At 32.2% G+C, this 22,886-nt stretch overlaps 1 protein-coding gene across 1 annotated transcript in view; it reads left to right on the forward strand.

Annotated features, from left to right (window-relative positions):
• LOC6044117 (follicle-stimulating hormone receptor) overlaps positions 1 to 22,886 on the forward strand; it is a 322,877-nt gene that overhangs the window by 77,383 nt on the left and 222,608 nt on the right. Inside the window, exon 2 of the mRNA XM_038251809.1 lies at positions 227 to 267. The gene's annotated coding sequence lies outside the window, so the exon portion shown is untranslated. The remainder of the gene's footprint in view (positions 1 to 226; positions 268 to 22,886) is intronic.

Consider the following 22,886-nt stretch of genomic DNA (forward strand, 5'->3'; position numbering starts at 1 on the left):
TTAGTGGGTTCAGGAGATCGACTGGCTGGCGTCATAAGTACACATCTGAGTAGTACAATGTTGATGTATCGAATTACATTGAATGCTTATAAATTAATTTGCTATGGCTTATCACCAATTGGACACACTATTTGTTCAATTTTGCATGGGGGTAATAATTTGCATGATTCCAACAGCATTTATAAACTCAACCACTCTAATGTAGATTTTTCTTTTATCTTTTCAGGGTACCAGCGATTACTGCAAAACATCACTTTAATTGGAACGGTACGTGAACTGATCATTGAAGCATCAACGCAGGATCGTTGGAAGTTTAAAAAAACAAGTTTAAACATAATTTCCTTTACAAAAATTTCTTTTTATATCTTATAGCCTTCAAAGAATCAAAGATTCAAAGATAATCAAAGATATTCAAAGATATTTAAAGATACTTAAAGATATTCAAAGATATCCAAAGATATTCAAAGATATTCAAAAATCAATCCAATTATTCGCTCTACAGCAGCGATTCTCAACGGGGGTACACCGGGCCTACTTGATTTACATGGCAGGGGGTGCCGGCCTAGAAAAAGGTTGAGAATCACTGCTCTACAGCATTGCCTTGGCGTTCTCGATTGCGAGATTCCTACTCGAAACTAGGTGTCCGAAGGCTAGATTGTTGAGGCATTGTAAACCTCTTTTTACACCTTAGTTTCCATCCACCCCGGGATTCGAACCGACGACCTTCGGATTGTGAGTCCAACTGCCTACCAGCGACTCCACCAGGACAGGACCCAGGGAGACGACTCCTACACCTGGACTGTGCTAACGACCTAACCTTTTTAGGTTAGTCCGGGGCCAACATTTACTTGTCGTCCGACGGAAGGCGTGATCAGACAAATCTCGTCTCAAAATTTGCCACCGGGACCTTCTGGGATCGAACCCAGGCCGACTGGGTGAGAGGCAATCACGCTTACTCCTACACCACGGTCCCGGCCAAAGATATTCAGAGATATTTCAATATATTCAAAGATATTCAGAGATATTCAAATATATTCAAAGATATTCAAAGATATTCAAAGATATTCAAAGATATTCAAAGATATTCAAAGATATTCAAAGATATTCAAAGATATTCAAAGATATTTATAGATATTCAAAGATTTAAAACTTCAAATTAATTTTAAATGAAATAAATGGGAGAAGGAGGGTAAATCCCGCACCAAGCATGAGAAATGGTTTGTTTTGGATCAAATTCATTAAAATCTCGCGTTTCCACCTCAGCGAGTTAATTTACGCGTGTTGACGGTTGTTTGGCAGCTGGTCAACTAGCGGTCTAGTTGTTGTTTATTACTAGGCATAAAATTGGGTGGGTGGGTGCTCAAGCGGCTTTCTCTCCAAAGACTCGACGAGTCAACATTGTTGCCGGCTATTTGATGCCCAGGATGATCTGCGATGTGTTTAGGAGGTTGAGTGGTTAACCAAAGGAGTAAAACTTTGAGTTGAAAGTAAACAATGGGTTTCCTTCAAGTCTGTACTAAGAAGCACTTACCAGCGATACTGATTGAAATGGCTGAAGTTGAGAGTGTCCCAAATTGCTGGGTAAACGAGAGTAACCTTAGAATTATGATGCCATCCGGGAGATACTTTTGGCAGACGAATTAATACTAAATTTATTTATTGGCGTTCTAAAATTTATCGCTCGTAAAGTGAACACATTTTACGGATGGTCTCGGCAAGGCCACGCCGCTGGTGGAATGGTCCGGCTATAAACAATGATCTCGGACTGCGACGGGCAGGACTGGTTGCATCTTCAGTGGGGGAATCTCCGGAGGAGGGGGAACGAGTTGAATGAATTGTTTATCCCGGGTGTCGCGAAAATTGCATTTTATTGCGTTGTTTAAAACGCATTACTCCTCCTGCTACCTTCCGGACCTGGTTCCGCCAAGTTTGAGGTCACGACGAAAGGTATCACTTTCAGGCGGAACGCATGGTAGGAAGGTTGAAAAATTGAATATTGTTGTACTAAATTTAAAATTTGGATGCACAATTCCTGTTTAAAGTCAATATTAAACATGATCAAAAGATAAACAAAAATATTTGAGATTTCACGAAATTAGATCGTGGAAGTTATCCCGGGGAAGTTATCCTGGACGCCATAAAGATGGCGGCCGCAGGCCGTAGGATAACTGTCAAAGGATAACTTCCCATCTTCCTCTTAGATGGGAAGTTATCCTGGACGGTTATCCTACGGCTAAAAACGGCGGCCATCTATATGGCATCCAGGATAACTTTAGGTTATCCTACGGCAGATTATGAAAAATAAATATGATTCAAGAAATTCAACACTGTTTAACCAATAACAAAGTTTGGTTTTCCAAAATCTTAAAAAAGGTGAATAATTTGGATAACGGATTCAAAATTAAATAAATTCAAACATTCTGAAAAATCCCAAGGCTCCTCAGAAATAAATGAAAGGATTTAACTAAACAGTCAAAACCTCCTAGGGCCAGCTATGAGGAGTTGATAAAATTATTCTTAAAATGTAGAACATTATTTCCAAGTCCTACAAGCATGTTTTTCAATTCGGCATGCTTTCCAAGTAATTTTAAAAATGTTTTCAGAACATAATATAATAAAATTTGGAATAAATTCAAAGAAATTCTCAAAGAACCTCGTAGGGCCAGCTATGGGGAGTTGATAAAATTATTCCAAAAATGTAGAACATTATTTCCAAGTCCTACAAGCATGTTTTTCAATTCGGCATGCTTTCCAAGTAATTTTAAAAATGTTTTCAGAACATAATATAATAAAATTTGGAATAAATTCAAAGAAATTCTCAAAGAACCTCGTAGGGCCAGCTATGAGGAGTTGATAAAATTATTCTGAAAATGTAGAACATTATTTCCGAGTCCTACAAGCATGTTTTCCAATTCAGCATGCTTTCCAAGTAATATTAAAAATGTTTTCAGAACATATTATAATAAAATTTGGAATAAATTCAAAGAAATTCTCAAAGAACCTCGTAGGGCCAGCTATGGGGAGTTGATAAAATTATTCTAAAAATGTAGAACATTATTTCCGAGTCCTACAAGCATGTTTTCCAATTCAGCATGCTTTCCAAGTAATATTAAAAATGTTTTCAGAACATATTATAATAAAATTTGGAATAAATTCAAAGAAATTCTCAAAGAACCTCGTAGGGCCAGCTATGAGGAGTTGATAAAATTATTCTAAAAATGTAGAACATTATTTCCAAGTCCTACAAGCATGTTTTTCAATTCGGCATGCTTGCCAAGTCATATTAAAAATGTTTTCAGAACATATTATAATAAAATTTGGAATAAATTCAAAGAAATTCTCAAAGAACCTCGTAGGGCCAGCTATGAGGAGTTGATAAAATTATTCTAAAAATGTAGAACATTATTTCCAAGTCCTACAAGCATGTTTTTCAATTCGGCATGCTTTCCAAGTAATATTAAAAATGTTTTCAGAACATAATATAATAAAATTTGGAATAAATTCAAAGAAATTCTCAAAGAACCTCGTAGGGCCAGCTATGAGGAGTTGATAAAATTATTCTGAAAATGTAGAACATTATTTCCAAGTCCTACAAGCATGTTTTTCAATTCGGCATGCTTTCCAAGTAATATTAAAAATGTTTTCAGAACATAATATAATAAAATTTGGAATAAATTCAAAGAAATTCTCAAAGAACCTCGTAGGGCCAGCTATGAGGAGTTGATAAAATTATTCTGAAAATGTAGAACATTATTTCCAAGTCCTACAAGCATGTTTTTCAATTCGGCATGCTTTCCAAGTCATATTAAAAATGTTTTCAGAACATATTATAATAAAATTTGGAATAAATTCAAAGAAATTCTCAAAGAACCTCGTAGGGCCAGCTATGAGGAGTTGATAAAATTATTCTAAAAATGTAGAACATTATTTCCGAGTCCTACAAGCATGTTTTCCAATTCGGCATGCTTGCCAAGTAATATTAAAAATGTTTTCAGAACATATTATAATAAAATTTGGAATAAATTCAAAGAAATTCTCAAAGAACCTCGTAGGGCCAGCTATGAGGAGTTGATAAAATTATTCTGAAAATGTAGAACATTATTTCCAAGTCCTACAAGCATGTTTTTCAATTCGGCATGCTTTCCAAGTAATATTAAAAATGTTTTCAGAACATAATATAATAAAATTTGGAATAAATTCAAAGAAATTCTCAAAGAACCTCGTAGGGCCAGCTATGAGGAGTTGATAAAATTATTCTAAAAATGTAGAACATTATTTCCGAGTCCTACAAGCATGTTTTCCAATTCGGCATGCTTGCCAAGTAATATTAAAAATGTTTTCAGAACATAATATAATAAAATTTGGAATAAATTCAAAGAAATTCTCAAAGAACCTCGTAGGGCCAGCTATGAGGAGTTGATAAAATTATTCTGAAAATGTAGAACATTATTTCCAAGTCCTACAAGCATGTTTTTCAATTCGGCATGCTTTCCAAGTAATATTAAAAATGTTTTCAGAACATAATATAATAAAATTTGGAATAAATTCAAAGAAATTCTCAAAGAACCTCGTAGGGCCAGCTATGGGGAGTTGATAAAATTATTCTAAAAATGTAGAACATTATTTCCAAGTCCTACAAGCATGTTTTTCAATTCGGCATGCTTTCCAAGTAATTTTAAAAATGTTTTCAGAACATAATATAATAAAATTTGGAATAAATTCAAAGAAATTCTCAAAGAACCTCGTAGGGCCAGCTATGAGGAGTTGATAAAATTATTCTGAAAATGTAGAACATTATTTCCGAGTCCTACAAGCATGTTTTCCAATTCAGCATGCTTTCCAAGTAATATTAAAAATGTTTTCAGAACATATTATAATAAAATTTGGAATAAATTCAAAGAAATTCTCAAAGAACCTCGTAGGGCCAGCTATGGGAGTTGATAAAATTATTCTAAAAATGTAGAACATTATTTCCGAGTCCTACAAGCATGTTTTCCAATTCAGCATGCTTTCCAAGTAATATTAAAAATGTTTTCAGAACATATTATAATAAAATTTGGAATAAATTCAAAGAAATTCTCAAAGAACCTCGTAGGGCCAGCTATGAGGAGTTGATAAAATTATTCTAAAAATGTAGAACATTATTTCCAAGTCCTACAAGCATGTTTTTCAATTCGGCATGCTTGCCAAGTCATATTAAAATGTTTTCAGAACATATTATAATAAAATTTGGAATAAATTCAAAGAAATTCTCAAAGAACCTCGTAGGGCCAGCTATGAGGAGTTGATAAAATTATTCTAAAAATGTAGAACATTATTTCCAAGTCCTACAAGCATGTTTTTCAATTCGGCATGCTTTCCAAGTAATATTAAAAATGTTTTCAGAACATAATATAATAAAATTTGGAATAAATTCAAAGAAATTCTCAAAGAACCTCGTAGGGCCAGCTATGAGGAGTTGATAAAATTATTCTGAAAATGTAGAACATTATTTCCAAGTCCTACAAGCATGTTTTTCAATTCGGCATGCTTTCCAAGTAATATTAAAAATGTTTTCAGAACATAATATAATAAAATTTGGAATAAATTCAAAGAAATTCTCAAAGAACCTCGTAGGGCCAGCTATGAGGAGTTGATAAAATTATTCTGAAAATGTAGAACATTATTTCCAAGTCCTACAAGCATGTTTTTCAATTCGGCATGCTTTCCAAGTCATATTAAAAATGTTTTCAGAACATATTATAATAAAATTTGGAATAAATTCAAAGAAATTCTCAAAGAACCTCGTAGGGCCAGCTATGAGGAGTTGATAAAATTATTCTAAAAATGTAGAACATTATTTCCAAGTCCTACAAGCATGTTTTTCAATTCGGCATGCTTTCCAAGTAATATTAAAATGTTTTCAGAACATAATATATAAAATTTGGAATAAATTCAAAGAAATTCTCAAAGAACCTCGTAGGGCCAGCTATGAGGAGTTGATAAAATTATTCTGAAAATGTAGAACATTATTTCCAAGTCCTACAAGCATGTTTTTCAATTCGGCATGCTTTCCAAGTCATATTAAAAATGTTTTCAGAACATATTATAATAAAATTTGGAATAAATTCAAAGAAATTCTCAAAGAACCTCGTAGGGCCAGCTATGAGGAGTTGATAAAATTATTCTAAAATGTAGAACATTATTTCCGAGTCCTACAAGCATGTTTTCCAATTCGGCATGCTTGCCAAGTAATATTAAAAATGTTTTCAGAACATATTATAATAAAATTTGGAATAAATTCAAAGAAATTCTCAAAGAACCTCGTAGGGCCAGCTATGAGGAGTTGATAAAATTATTCTAAAAATGTAGAACATTATTTCCAAGTCCTACAAGCATGTTTTTCAATTCGGCATGCTTTCCAAGTAATATTAAAATGTTTTCAGAACATAATATAATTTGGAATAAATTCAAAGAAATTCTCAAAGAACCTCGTAGGGCCAGCTATGAGGAGTTGATAAAATTATTCTGAAAATGTAGAACATTATTTCCAAGTCCTACAAGCATGTTTTTCAATTCGGCATGCTTGCCAAGTCATATTAAAAATGTTTTCAGAACATATTATAATAAAATTTGGAATAAATTCAAAGAAATTCTCAAAGAACCTCGTAGGGCCAGCTATGGGGAGTTGATAAAATTATTCTAAAAACGTAGAACATTATTTTCGAGTCCTACAAGCATGTTTTTCAATTCAGCATGCTTGCCAAGTAATTTTCAAAATGTTTTCAGAACATATTATAATAAAATTTGGAATAAATTCAAAGAAATTCTCAAAGAACCTCGTAGGGCCAGCTATGGGGAGTTGATAAAATTATTCTAAAAATGTAGAACATTATTTCCGAGTCCTACAAGCATGTTTTCCAATTCAGCATGCTTTCCAAGTAATATTAAAAATGTTTTCAGAACATAATATAATAAAATTTGGAATAAATTCAAAGAAATTCTCAAAGAACCTCGTAGGGCCAGCTATGAGGAGTTGATAAAATTATTCTGAAAATGTAGAACAATATTTCCGAGTCCTACAAGCATGTTTTCCAATTCAGCATGCTTTCCAAGTAATATTAAAAATGTTTTCAGAACATATTATAATAAAATTTGGAATAAATTCAAAGAAATTCTCAAAGAACCTCGCCAGCTATGGGAGTTGATAAAATTATTCTAAAACGTAGAACATTATTTTCGAGTCCTACAAGCATGTTTTTCAATTCAGCATGCTTGCCAAGTAATAAAATGTTTTCAGAACATATTATAATAAAATTTGGAATAAATTCAAAGAAATTCTAGGCCTATGGGGAGTTGATAAAATTATTCTAAAATGTAGAACATTATTTCCAAGTCCTACAAGCATGTTTTTTCTGGCAAGTAATTTTAAAATGTTTTCAGAACATATTATAATAAAATTTGGAATAAATTCAAAGAAATTCTCAAAGAAGCCAGCTATGGGGAGTTGATAAAATTATTTTAAAATGTAGAACATTATTTCCAAGTCCTACAAGCATGTTTTCAATTCGGCATGCTTGCCAAGTAATTTTAAAAATGTTTTCAGAACATATTATAATAAAATTTGGAATAAATTCAAAGAAATTCTCAAAGAACCTCGTAGGGCCAGCTATGAGAAGTTGATAAAATTATTCTAAAAATGTAGAACATTATTTCCAAGTCCTACAAGCATGTTTTTCAATTCGGCATGCTTGCCAAGTTATTTTAAAAATGTTTTCAGAACATATTATAATAAAATTTGGAATAAATTCAAAGAAACTCTTAAAAAACCTCGTAGGGCCAGCTATAAGGAGTTGATAAAATTATTTTAAAATGCAGAACACAATGTTTTAGTTCTATTAGCATGTACTTTTATTCGGCATGCGGCATTAATTGCCAAGTAAATTGAAAAATATTTTTAGAAAAATTAATTATGTTCTTCATTTTTAGTATAAAGTTATCAACTTCTTATAGCTGGTCTCACGAGTTTTTTTTTTTGAATTTCATTGAATTTATTCAACATTTTAAAATATGTTCTAAAAAACATATTTGAAGTTATTTGGCAAGCATGCCGAATTCAAAAACTTGCATGTAGGACTTGAAAATGATAATCTGCATTTTAAGAATAATTTTATCAACTCCCCATAGCTGGCCCTACAAGGTTCTTTGAGAATTTCTTTGAATTTATTCCAAATTTTATTATAATATGTTCTGAAAACATTTTTAAAATTACTTGGCAAGCATGCCGAATTGAAAAACATGCTTGTAGGACTTGGAAATAATGTTCTACATTTTTAGAATAATTTTATCAACTCCCATAGCTGGCCCTACGAGGTTCTTTTGAGAATTTCTTTGAATTTATTCCAAATTTTATTATAATATGTTCTGAAAACATTTTAAAATTACTTGGCAAGCATGCCGAATTAAAAACATGCTTGTAGGACTTGGAAATAATGTTCTACATTTTTAGAATAATTTTATCAACTTCCCATAGCTGGCCCTACGAGGTTCTTTGAGAATTTCTTTGAATTTATTCCAAATTTTATTATAATATGTTCTGAAAACATTTTTAAATTACTTGGCAAGCATGCCGAATTGAAAACATGCTTGTAGGACTTGGAAATAATGTTCTACATTTTTAGAATAATTTTATCAACTCCCCATAGCTGGCCCTACGAGGTTCTTTGAGAATTTCTTTGAATTTATTCCAAATTTTATTATAATATGTTCTGAAAACATTTTGAAATTACTTGGCAAGCATGCCGAATTGAAAACATGCTTGTAGGACTTGGAAATAATGTTCTACATTTTTAGAATAATTTTATCAACTCCCATAGCTGGCCCTACGAGGTTCTTTGAGAATTTCTTTGAATTTATTCCAAATTTTATTATAATATGTTCAGGAAACATTTTGAAAATTACTTGGCAAGCATGCCGAATTGAAAAACATGCTTGTAGGACTTGGAAATAATGTTCTACATTTTTAGAATAATTTTATCAACTCCCATAGCTGGCCCTACGAGGTTCTTTGAGAATTTCTTTGAATTTATTCCAAATTTTATTATAATATGTTCTGAAAACATTTTAAAATTACTTGGCAAGCATGCCGAATTGAAAACATGCTTGTAGGACTTGGAAATAATGTTCTACATTTTTAGAATAATTTTATCAACTCCCATAGCTGGCCCTACGAGGTTCTTTGAGAATTTCTTTGAATTTATTCCAAATTTTATTATAATATGTTCTGAAAACATTTTTAAATTACTTGGCAAGCATGCCGAATTGAAAAACATGCTTGTAGGACTTGGAAATAATGTTCTACATTTTTAGAATAATTTTATCAACTCCCCATAGCTGGCCCTACGAGGTTCTTTGAGAATTTCTTTGAATTTATTCCAAATTTTATTATAATATGTTCTGAAAACATTTTTAAATTACTTGGCAAGCATGCCGAATTGAAAACATGCTTGTAGGACTTGGAAATAATGTTCTACATTTTTAGAATAATTTTATCAACTCCCATAGCTGGCCCTACGAGGTTCTTTGAGAATTTCTTTGAATTTATTCCAAATTTTATTATAATATGTTCTGAAAACATTTTTAAATTACTTGGCAAGCATGCCGAATTGAAAACATGCTTGTAGGACTTGGAAATAATGTTCTACATTTTTAGAATAATTTTATCAACTCCCCATAGCTGGCCCTACGAGGTTCTTTGAGAATTTCTTTGAATTTATTCCAAATTTTATTATAATATGTTCAGGAAACATTTTGAAATTACTTGGCAAGCATGCCGAATTGAAAACATGCTTGTAGGACTTGGAAATAATGTTCTACATTTTTAGAATAATTTTATCAACTCCCCATAGCTGGCCCTACGAGGTTCTTTGAGAATTTCTTTGAATTTATTCCAAATTTTATTATAATATGTTCTGAAAACATTTTTAAAATTACTTGGCAAGCATGCCGAATTGAAAAACATGCTTGTAGGACTTGGAAATAATGTTCTACATTTTTAGAATAATTTTATCAACTCCCCATAGCTGGCCCTACGAGGTTCTTTGAGAATTTCTTTGAATTTATTCCAAATTTTATTATAATATGTTCTGAAAACATTTTAAAATTACTTGGCAAGCATGCCGAATTGAAAACATGCTTGTAGGACTTGGAAATAATGTTCTACATTTTTAGAATAATTTTATCAACTCCCATAGCTGGCCCTACGAGGTTCTTTGAGAATTTCTTTGAATTTATTCCAAATTTTATTATAATATGTTCTGAAAACATTTTTAAATTACTTGGCAAGCATGCCGAATTGAAAACATGCTTGTAGGACTTGGAAATAATGTTCTACATTTTTAGAATAATTTTATCAACTCCCCATAGCTGGCCCTACGAGGTTCTTTGAGAATTTCTTTGAATTTATTCCAAATTTTATTATAATATGTTCTGAAAACATTTTTAAATTACTTGGCAAGCATGCCGAATTGAAAACATGCTTGTAGGACTTGGAAATAATGTTCTACATTTTTAGAATAATTTTATCAACTCCCATAGCTGGCCCTACGAGGTTCTTTGAGAATTTCTTTGAATTTATTCCAAATTTTATTATAATATGTTCTGAAAACATTTTGAAAATTACTTGGCAAGCATGCCGAATTGAAAACATGCTTGTAGGACTTGGAAATAATGTTCTACATTTTTAGAATAATTTTATCAACTCCCATAGCTGGCCCTACGAGGTTCTTTGAGAATTTCTTTGAATTTATTCCAAATTTTATTATAATATGTTCTGAAAACATTTTTAAATTACTTGGCAAGCATGCCGAATTGAAAAACATGCTTGTAGGACTTGGAAATAATGTTCTACATTTTTAGAATAATTTTATCAACTCCCCATAGCTGGCCCTACGAGGTTCTTTGAGAATTTCTTTGAATTTATTCCAAATTTTATTATAATATGTTCTGAAAACATTTTAAAATTACTTGGCAAGCATGCCGAATTGAAAACATGCTTGTAGGACTTGGAAATAATGTTCTACATTTTTAGAATAATTTTATCAACTCCCATAGCTGGCCCTACGAGGTTCTTTGAGAATTTCTTTGAATTTATTCCAAATTTTATTATAATATGTTCTGAAAACATTTTTAAAATTACTTGGCAAGCATGCCGAATTGAAAACATGCTTGTAGGACTTGGAAATAATGTTCTACATTTTTAGAATAATTTTATCAACTCCCATAGCTGGCCCTACGAGGTTCTTTGAGAATTTCTTTGAATTTATTCCAAATTTTATTATAATATGTTCTGAAAACATTTTTAAAATTACTTGGCAAGCATGCCGAATTGAAAACATGCTTGTAGGACTTGGAAATAATGTTCTACATTTTTAGAATAATTTTATCAACTCCCATAGCTGGCCCTACGAGGTTCTTTGAGAATTTCTTTGAATTTATTCCAAATTTTATTATAATATGTTCTGAAAACATTTTTAAAATTACTTGGCAAGCATGCCGAATTGAAAACATGCTTGTAGGACTTGGAAATAATGTTCTACATTTTTAGAATAATTTTATCAACTCCCCATAGCTGGCCCTACGAGGTTCTTTGAGAATTTCTTTGAATTTATTCCAAATTTTATTATAATATGTTCTGAAAACATTTTGAAAATTACTTGGCAAGCATGCCGAATTGTAAAACATGCTTGTAGGACTTGGAAATAATGTTCTACATTTTTAAAATAATTTTATCAACTCCCCATAGCTGGCCCTACGAGGTTCTTTGAGAATTTCTTTGAATTTATTCCAAATTTTATTATAATATGTTCTGAAAACATTTTTAAATTACTTGGCAAGCATGCCGAATTGAAAACATGCTTGTAGGACTTGGAAATAATGTTCTACATTTTTAGAATAATTTTATCAACTCCCCATAGCTGGCCCTACGAGGTTCTTTGAGAATTTCTTTGAATTTATTCCAAATTTTATTATAATATGTTCTGAAAACATTTTGAAAATTACTTGGCAAGCATGCCGAATTGTAAAACATGCTTGTAGGACTTGGAAATAATGTTCTACATTTTTAAAATAATTTTATCAACTCCCCATAGCTGGCCCTACGAGGTTCTTTGAGAATTTCTTTGAATTTATTCCAAATTTTATTATAATATGTTCTGAAAACATTTTTAAAATTACTTGGCAAGCATGCCGAATTGAAAACATGCTTGTAGGACTTGGAAATAATGTTCTACATTTTTAAAATAATTTTATCAACTCCCCATAGCTGGCCCTACGAGGTTCTTTGAGAATTTCTTTGAATTTATTCCAAATTTTATTATAATATGTTCTGAAAACATTTTTAAAATTACTTGGCAAGCATGCCGAATTGAAAAACATGCTTGTAGGACTTGGAAATAATGTTCTACATTTTTAGAATAATTTTATCAACTCCCCATAGCTGGCCCTACGAGGTTCTTTGAGAATTTCTTTGAATTTATTCCAAATTTTATTATAATATGTTCTGAAAACATTTTGAAATTACTTGGCAAGCATGCCGAATTGAAAACATGCTTGTAGGACTTGGAAATAATGTTCTACATTTTTAGAATAATTTTATCAACTCCCCATAGCTGGCCCTACGAGGTTCTTTGAGAATTTCTTTGAATTTATTCCAAATTTTATTATAATATGTTCTGAAAACATTTTTAAAATTACTTGGCAAGCATGCCGAATTGAAAACATGCTTGTAGGACTTGGAAATAATGTTCTACATTTTTAGAATAATTTTATCAACTCCCCATAGCTGGCCCTACGAGGTTCTTTGAGAATTTCTTTGAATTTATTCCAAATTTTATTATAATATGTTCTGAAAACATTTTGAAAATTACTTGGCAAGCATGCTGAATTGAAAAACATGCTTGTAGGACTTGGAAATAATGTTCTACATTTTTAGAATAATTTTATCAACTCCCCATAGCTGGCCCTACGAGGTTCTTTGATAATTTCTTTGAATTTATTCCAAATTTTATTAAATGTGTTCAGGAAACATTTTTAAATTACTTGGCAAGCATGCCGAATTGAAAACATGCTTGTAGGACTTGGAAATAATGTTCTACATTTTTAGAATAATTTTATCAACTCCCCATAGCTGGCCCTACGAGGTTCTTTGATAATTTCTTTGAATTTATTCCAAATTTTATTATAATATGTTCTGAAAACATTTTTAAAATTACTTGGCAAGCATGCCGAATTGAAAAACATGCTTGTAGGACTTGAAATAATGTTCTACATTTTTAGAATAATTTTATCAACTCCCCATAGCTGGCCCTACGAGGTTCTTTGAGAATTTCTTTGAATTTATTCCAAATTTTATTATAATATGTTCAGGAAACATTTTGAAAATTACTTGGCAAGCATGCCGAATTGAAAAACATGCTTGTAGGACTTGAAATAATGTTCTACATTTTTAGAATAATTTTATCAACTCCCCATAGCTGGCCCTACGAGGTTCTTTGAGAATTTCTTTGAATTTATTCCAAATTTTATTAAAATGTTCAGGAAACATTTTGTAAATTACTTGGCAAGCATGCCGAATTGAAAAACATGCTTGTAGGACTTGAAATAATGTTCTACATTTTTAGAATAATTTTATCAACTCCCCATAGCTGGCCCTACGAGGTTCTTTGAGAATTTCTTTGAATTTATTCCAAATTTTATTATAATATGTTCTGAAAACATTTTTAAAATTACTTGGCAAGCATGCCGAATTGAAAACATGCTTGTAGGACTTGAAATAATGTTCTACATTTTTAGAATAATTTTATCAACTCCCCATAGCTGGCCCTACGAGGTTCTTTGAGAATTTCTTTGAATTTATTCCAAATTTTATTATAATATGTTCTGAAAACATTTTGAAATTACTTGGCAAGCATGCTGAATTGAAAACATGCTTGTAGGACTTGGAAATAATGTTCTACATTTTTAGAATAATTTTATCAACTCCCCATAGCTGGCCCTACGAGGTTCTTTGAGAATTTCTTTGAATTTATTCCAAATTTTATTATAATATGTTCAGGAAACATTTTGAAAATTACTTGGCAAGCATGCCGAATTGAAAAACATGCTTGTAGGACTTGGAAATAATGTTCTACATTTTTAGAATAATTTTATCAACTCCCCATAGCTGGCCCTACGAGGTTCTTTGAGAATTTCTTTGAATTTATTCCAAATTTTATTATAATATGTTCAGGAAACATTTTGAAAATTACTTGGCAAGCATGCCGAATTGAAAAACATGCTTGTAGGACTTGGAAATAATGTTCTACATTTTTAGAATAATTTTATCAACTCCCCATAGCTGGCCCTACGAGGTTCTTTGAGAATTTCTTTGAATTTATTCCAAATTTTATTATAATATGTTCTGAAAACATTTTTAAAATTACTTGGCAAGCATGCCGAATTGAAAACATGCTTGTAGGACTTGGAAATAATGTTCTACATTTTTAGAATAATTTTATCAACTCCCCATAGCTGGCCCTACGAGGTTCTTTGAGAATTTCTTTGAATTTATTCCAAATTTTATTATAATATGTTCTGAAAACATTTTGAAAATTACTTGGCAAGCATGCCGAATTGAAAAACATGCTTGTAGGACTTGGAAATAATGTTCTACATTTTTAGAATAATTTTATCAACTCCCCATAGCTGGCCCTACGAGGTTCTTTGAGAATTTCTTTGAATTTATTCCAAATTTTATTATAATATGTTCTGAAAACATTTTTAAATTACTTGGCAAGCATGCCGAATTGAAAAACATGCTTGTAGGACTCGGAAATAATGTTCTACATTTTTAGAATAATTTTATCAACTCCCCATAGCTGGCCCTACGAGGTTCTTTGAGAATTTCTTTGAATTTATTCCAAATTTTATTATAATATGTTCTGAAAACATTTTGAAAATTACTTGGCAAGCATGCTGAATTGAAAAACATGCTTGTAGGACTCGGAAATAATGTTCTACGTTTTTAGAATAATTTTATCAACTTCTCATAGCTGGCCCTACGAGGTTCTTTGAGAATTTCTTTGAATTTATTCCAAATTTTATTAAAATGTAATCAGGAAACATTTTTAAATTACTTGGCAAGCATGCCGAATTGAAAACATGCTTGTAGGACTTGAAATAATGTTCTACATTTTTAGAATAATTTTATCAACTTCTCATAGCTGGCCCTACGAGGTTCTTTGAGAATTTCTTTGAATTTATTCCAAATTTTATTATAATATGTTCTGAAAACATTTTTAAAATTACTTGGCAAGCATGCCGAATTGAAAAACATGCTTGTAGGACTTGGAAATAATGTTCTACATTTTTAGAATAATTTTATCAACTCCCCATAGCTGGCCCTACGAGGTTCTTTGAGAATTTCTTTGAATTTATTCCAAATTTTATTATAATATGTTCAGGAAACATTTTGAAAATTACTTGGCAAGCATGCCGAATTGAAAAACATGCTTGTAGGACTTGAAATAATGTTCTACATTTTTAGAATAATTTTATCAACTCCCCATAGCTGGCCCTACGAGGTTCTTTGAGAATTTCTTTGAATTTATTCCAAATTTTATTAAAATGTTCAGGAAACATTTTTAAATTACTTGGCAAGCATGCCGAATTGAAAAACATGCTTGTAGGACTTGAAATAATGTTCTACATTTTTAGAATAATTTTATCAACTCCCCATAGCTGGCCCTACGAGGTTCTTTGAGAATTTCTTTGAATTTATTCCAAATTTTATTATAATATGTTCTGAAAACATTTTTAAAATTACTTGGCAAGCATGCCGAATTGAAAAACATGATTGTAGGACTTGAAATAATGTTCTACATTTTTAGAATAATTTTATCAACTCCCCATAGCTGGCCCTACGAGGTTCTTTGAGAATTTCTTTGAATTTATTCCAAATTTTATTATAATATGTTCTGAAAACATTTTGAAAATTACTTGGCAAGCATGCTGAATTGAAAACATGCTTGTAGGACTTGGAAATAATGTTCTACATTTTTAAAATAATTTTATCAACTCCCCATAGCTGGCCCTACGAGGTTCTTTGAGAATTTCTTTGAATTTATTCCAAATTTTATTATAATATGTTCAGGAAACATTTTGAAAATTACTTGGCAAGCATGCCGAATTGAAAAACATGCTTGTAGGACTTGGAAATAATGTTCTACATTTTTAAAATAATTTTATCAACTCCCCATAGCTGGCCCTACGAGGTTCTTTGAGAATTTCTTTGAATTTATTCCAAATTTTATTATAATATGTTCAGGAAACATTTTGAAAATTACTTGGCAAGCATGCCGAATTGAAAAACATGCTTGTAGGACTTGGAAATAATGTTCTACATTTTTAGAATAATTTTATCAACTCCCCATAGCTGGCCCTACGAGGTTCTTTGAGAATTTCTTTGAATTTATTCCAAATTTTATTAAAATATAATAAGGAAACATTTTGTAAATTACTTGGCAAGCATGCCGAATTGAAAAACATGCTTGTAGGACTCGGAAATAATGTTCTACATTTTTAGAATAATTTTATCAACTCCCCATAGCTGGCCCTACGAGGTTCTTTGAGAATTTCTTTGAATTTATTCCAAATTTTATTAAAATATGTTCTGAAAACATTTTTAAAATTACTTGGCAAGCATGCCGAATTGAAAAACATGATTGTAGGACTTGAAATTAATCTTCTACATTTTTAGAATAATTTTATCAACTCCCCATACACAGAAAAAAATCAAGGTAATATTACATCTGGGAAGGAGTACATCTTTTATGTCAGAAAAAAGGTGTAATTTTACCTCTGGAAATGTGTAATTTTGCCACTTTTCTGGTGTAACGTCACCTTTTCAGTCTAAATTGAGGTAAAATTACATCATAAAAGAGGTAATATTCAACCTTCCAAAATTACAGCTTCCAAATTTACATTATTTTTTGCTGTGTAGCTGGCCCTACGAGGTTCTTTGAGAATTTCTTTGAATTTATTCCAAATTTTATTATAATATGTTCTGTAAACATTTTTAAAATTACTTGGCAAGCATGCCGAATTGAAAAACATGCTTGTAGGACTTGGAATGAATGTTCTACATTTTTAGAATAATTTTATCAACTCCCCATAGCTGGCCCTACGAGGTTCTTTGAGAATTTCTTTGAATTTATTCCAAATTTTATTATAATATGTTCTGAAAACATTTTTAAAATTACTTGGCAATATGCCGAATTGAAAAACATGCTTGTAGGACTTGGAAATAATGTTCTACATTTTTAGAATAATTTTATCAACTCCCCATAGCTGGCCCTACGAGGTTCTTTGAGAATTTCTTTGAATTTATTCCAAATTTTATTAAAATATGTTCTGAAAACATTTTTAAAATTACTTGGCAAGCATGCCGAATTGAAAAACATGCTTGTAGGACTCGGAAATAATGTTCTACATTTTTAGAATAATTTTATCAACTCCCCATAGCTGGCCCTACGAGGTTCTTTGAGAATTTCTTTGAATTTATTCCAAATTTTATTAAAATATGTTCTGAAAACATTTTTAAAATTACTTGGCAAGCATGCCGAATTGAAAAACATGCTTGTAGGACTCGGAAATAATGTTCTACATTTTTAGAATAATTTTATCAACTCCCCATAGCTGGCCCTACGAGGTTCTTTGAGAATTTCTTTGAATTTATTCCAAATTTTATTAAAATATGTTCTGAAAACATTTTTAAAATTACTTGGCAAGCATGCCGAATTGAAAAACATGCTTGTAGGACTCGGAAATAATGTTCTACATTTTTAGAATAATTTTATCAACTCCCCATAGCTGGCCCTACGAGGTTCTTTGAGAATTTCTTTGAATTTATTCCAAATTTTATTATAATATGTTCTGTAAACATTTTTAAAATTACTTGGCAAGCATGCCGAATTGAAAAACATGCTTGTAGGACTTGGAATTAATGTTCTACATTTTTAGAATAATTTTATCAACTCCCCATAGCTGGCCCTACGAGGTTCTTTGAGAATTTCTTTGAATTTATTCCAAATTTTATTAAAATATAATCAGGAAACATTTTGTAAATTACTTGGCAAGCATGCCGAATTGAAAAACATGCGTGTAGGACTCGGAAATAATGTTCTACATTTTTAGAATAATTTTATCAACTCCCCATAGCTGGCCCTACGAGGTTCTTTGAGAATTTCTTTGAATTTATTCCAAATTTTATTATAATATGTTCTGAAAACATTTTTAAAATTACTTGGCAAGCATGCCGAATTGAAAAACATGATTGTAGGACTTGAAATTAATGTTCTACATTTTTAGAATAATTTTATCAACTCCCCATAGCTGGCCCTACGAGGTTCTTTGAGTATTTCTTTGAATTTATTCCAAATTTTATTATAATATGTTCTGTAAACATTTTTAAATTACTTGGCAAGCATGCCGAATTGAAAAACATGCTTGTAGGACTTGGAATTAATGTTCTACATTTTTAGAATAATTTTATCAACTCCCCATAGCTGGCCCTACGAGGTTCTTTGAGAATTTCTTTGAATTTATTCCAAATTTTATTAAAATATAATCAGGAAACATTTTGTAAATTACTTGGCAAGCATGCCGAATTGAAAACATGCGTGTAGGACTCGGAAATAATGTTCTACATTTTTAGAATAATTTTATCAACTCCCCATAGCTGGCCCTACGAGGTTCTTTGAGAATTTCTTTGAATTTATTCCAAATTTTATTATAATATGTTCTGAAAACATTTTTAAAATTACTTGGCAAGCATGCCGAATTGAAAAACATGATTGTAGGACTTGAAATTAATGTTCTACATTTTTAGAATAATTTTATCAACTCCCCATAGCTGGCCCTACGAGGTTCTTTGAGTATTTCTTTGAATTTATTCCAAATTTTATTATAATATGTTCTGTAAACATTTTTAAAATTACTTGGCCAGCATGCCGAATTGAAAAACATGCTTGTAGAACTAGGTTATAATGTTCTGCATTATTAAAATAATTGTATTAACCTCTCATAGCTGGCCCAACGAGGATTTGAATTTTTATTTTCATTCATTCATTTTTCTTTTTGGGAGCGTTTAGGTTTTTCAGATTTTTTTTTTGTAAATTCAAATTTTGCATCATTAATCTTTATTTGTTTTTCATTTTTATATTTTTTAACACTGAACCTTGCAATTGTTTAAATAATGTTTACTTCCTTTAATCATTTTTATTTGTCATAATCGGCCGTAGGATAACCAGAAGTTATCCTGGATGCCATAAAGATGGCCGCCGTTAGCGGCCGTAGGATAACCGTCCAGGATAACTTCAGCCAGGTCACGAAATTCCACTTCCTTGATTGCGTGACCCGTGAGATCGCGGCCCAAGTTAGGTGCATTTCTGACCAAAATGCGATGCTATTTTTGCTGTTGCTGCTGTTGTTGAAGTCTGACTTGGGTCGTTAAAACGACGCACTTCATCTTCCTGCGCACCCCATGAAAGGTGAGATGCTTCACACCTGAACGTATTTTGGCGCGATGATGCGAGTTTTATTGTGTCGGAATGGTCATATTTTTGTTGAGCGTTAAGAAGATGGGCGTCGTTTGTCAATCCGTTTTAAAGTCGCCGTAATTCGATGTGATGGGTTTGTGTGGAAGTTATTGGAATTGCTTTTAAATAGAAGTGGTACGTTGCATGCAAGTTTTGCTAATTAATGGTTATGGTCAAAATAACGTCCAATTAGTAAGTCATCATCCCATTTTAATATAAAATAAAATCTGATGATTTTATTGTTGCTCGACAATCTAAAAGATTGAAATGACTTTCATTTCCAACAAAATTTATCCTTGACACCAAATGAAGAAAAATTCCATTGCAATTTCAAAGCAATTTTCCAAGTTTCACCCGCAGTTGATGCAGCGGCATGAAAATCTAATTTCAAGTTTGCAGTTTTTACTCGGCTTCGCCAAAAAACGGTTGAAACAAATTTTTCGGTTATTTTTATTGCATTACACCCCATTACATCGTGCGCGCGTTGGCATGTCACGACGGAGGCACCGGGCTCACAGCGGGACCTGTGGTACATCGACAACGGTGCCCGCCGGTATCCTGACATGTAAGCGGTATGTACTCCCCGGTGACGTGGTTACCAACAGTTAGCTACCGTTGACACTCTGAAAAATTTGCAGTCCTCCTCACTATGGTAATGATATAAATCTGCTTTAAACATATTTTCTTCACAGATATTCATGAAAACCTATCAACTCAGAATCGAAAATTGAAAAATGTCTCTCAGTTTTCTCAGTACTGGTCTAAAGGATTGAAGAACTGGCAACACTGTCTCAAGTTATGAACACTTAAGTGATATTTATGTACTTTTTTGACGCCAATTCTCACTCTTCGTACGAAAACAATGTACGGTACCATCATTCGACCTATTGTTAGAAAGGTAAAAGAAAGATCTTGCAAACAAGTCTTGAAGTTTGATGATCTTGCAACCCTGCCCTAAGTTATGATCACTTAAGTGATATTTATGCGCTTTTTTAAAGCCGGATCTAACCTTATTTGTCTAGAATCCATCATCCGACCCATCGTTAGATAGGTTATCAAAAGACCTTCTAAATGAGTCAAAAATGTTGAAGATCTGACAACCCGGTCACCCTGGACTGCCCGCTTTTGGCGTAAAAGCTGTGTCAGTAGTGATGTGAACTTTCCGCGTACAACGAGAAAGTGAGCAAAATTTGATTGTCTGGCGTTTTTCCCCATCAAGCCACAAAGAAAGTATAACTTACGATGAAGTGGATTCTCTTTTCGGTCTTTCACGACTCGCTGCAGTTTCGTGTCTGGAAGACCCGGTTTTATTTAACCTTTTTGTGGGGCAAATCTAGGGTTTTGCTTGGACTCTTATTTCTCAAGAAATGCCAGTTGTTGACATTTTGAAGGGGGGATTTGAATTCTCGACGTGTTATAAGTTATAATAGTTTCGGTTGGCAGAAATTCGAAAGCTCAAACCATCATTATCGATGATGCTATTTATGCATTGGCTTATTTGAACATAAATTGTGCCGTGTTGCCAGCCGTTCTCGTTGTTCAGCATTCGCTTATTTGCAGTGATTGAAAAATTATGCAACCGCTTCATTTTCATAAGGTGACATGCACTTCGTTCAACCTTTTTTCTCCTGACAGGGTCGTCTTTGAAGAAGGACCTTTTGCAGGAGCTCCTTTTATACAATATCTCTTGTGTGTCATCTGGCTGGTTGAACCATCATTTCGAAATTGCTTGATGTGCAGATTTCGGAGTGAATCCTCGTTTATTGCCATGACTGCAGCAAATCTTTAAGGTGGCTGCTTTACGACACTTGCATGGCTCGACGTATTGCCTTATTTGGTGCAGCTTGTGACTTCAAGCCATGAATATACCTACTTTGTATGAATGAAGTTATTCAGATAGCCCTCTGGAATTACCTCCCGCCAGACACCTCCATTATTTGGTTTAACAATGTCTCTACACATCCTGCGAACCTAGTCTATATACTTAGTCAAGTAGCTGCTACCTTTTTTGGGTCCCCCCACACGATTAGCGTAAGCCAGCCAACGAGTCTGATTCAATTTGTTATCGCAAACGTGAACGTGTCAAAAAGGCACCCTCCGAAAGACATCTAAAAAAACGGCAGGATAGGTTGTTCTTATCTTGGTAAACCACCGTGACCACCGCCACCCTCTTGGGACGACGGCCACTTGCTTGACTGTAGTTCCCAGGAAAATCTCAACTACCTTCTGTTTACGGTGCGACGTGGTTTCAGGTTTCGGGTTTCGAGCAGCTGAGCTGACTTCAAAATTCGGAGCAAGTGGAGCAAGCAGGGTTGGAAAAGTCACTGTTTTTTTAATTTTTTGAGTTTAATTTTCCCAAAAACATAACATTTTTGTTTTTTTAGTAACTTAACTGAATTTCTGTTTTTTTTTCGAGATTCCTAATTTTGTTTTAAATTTTTATGAAACTTTGAATAAGTAATTTTGCATCATTAGTCTCTTCATACAGATCGCCATACAATTTTGAAAGCTGGGCATTCAAAATGGTTATGGAAGATTTGAAAATCTTTATATGAGAAGTTTTCACATTAAATTTTTAAACAGTAAAGGTTGAATTTCCAAAATGATTTTGTAGATTTCGAAATGTTTTAATATGATTTTGAAACTTAAAAGTAACTTTTTGCGCTTTAGTTTAGGAAGTAGCTAAATTGATACTTTATTTTTATTTTTTCCGTTCCGAAATATCGTGATTTGAAAATAAGTACTAATTCGATGACACTGAGAAACAATAATTTTCCCCAGCTTTACAATTTTAAAAGGCAATTTCTCATTAACCAGTAGTCCGATCAACAATGTCATAAAACAGGAAATTGTAGGAAATTCTTAGCTCTTGAAAATCATGTTTTGCATGGGTGCTTATCCTTCATAATTCACATTTAAAAATCACTTTAAATATACCTTGAAAAAGGTACATAAAAAAAGATTTGTGATTATCAATTGTAAATTTAAATGATTTTTGAAATTTCATTGACTTGTTTTTCCCTTTATCAAAAATCATCATAACTCTTGTCTCAGATTTTGCACCATCCTAAACTATTGCTCAGAAATGCCTCTTTTAGCCTTCTAAAACATAGCAAAAAATAGTTTTAACAGTGATTGGCTTTTATCCAGGTGTTTTTTGAATACAAAATTGTTAAATTATTTGAAAATAATAAATAAATAAATAAGTGAACAGGAAATGGGGAAAATGTTAATTCCGTACGCAAGCCATGCGACTAAGTACAGATGAACAAA

The sequence above is a fragment of the Culex quinquefasciatus genome, chromosome 2, assembly GCF_015732765.1.
Source record: "Culex quinquefasciatus strain JHB chromosome 2, VPISU_Cqui_1.0_pri_paternal, whole genome shotgun sequence".
Taxonomy (NCBI): domain Eukaryota; kingdom Metazoa; phylum Arthropoda; class Insecta; order Diptera; family Culicidae; genus Culex; species Culex quinquefasciatus.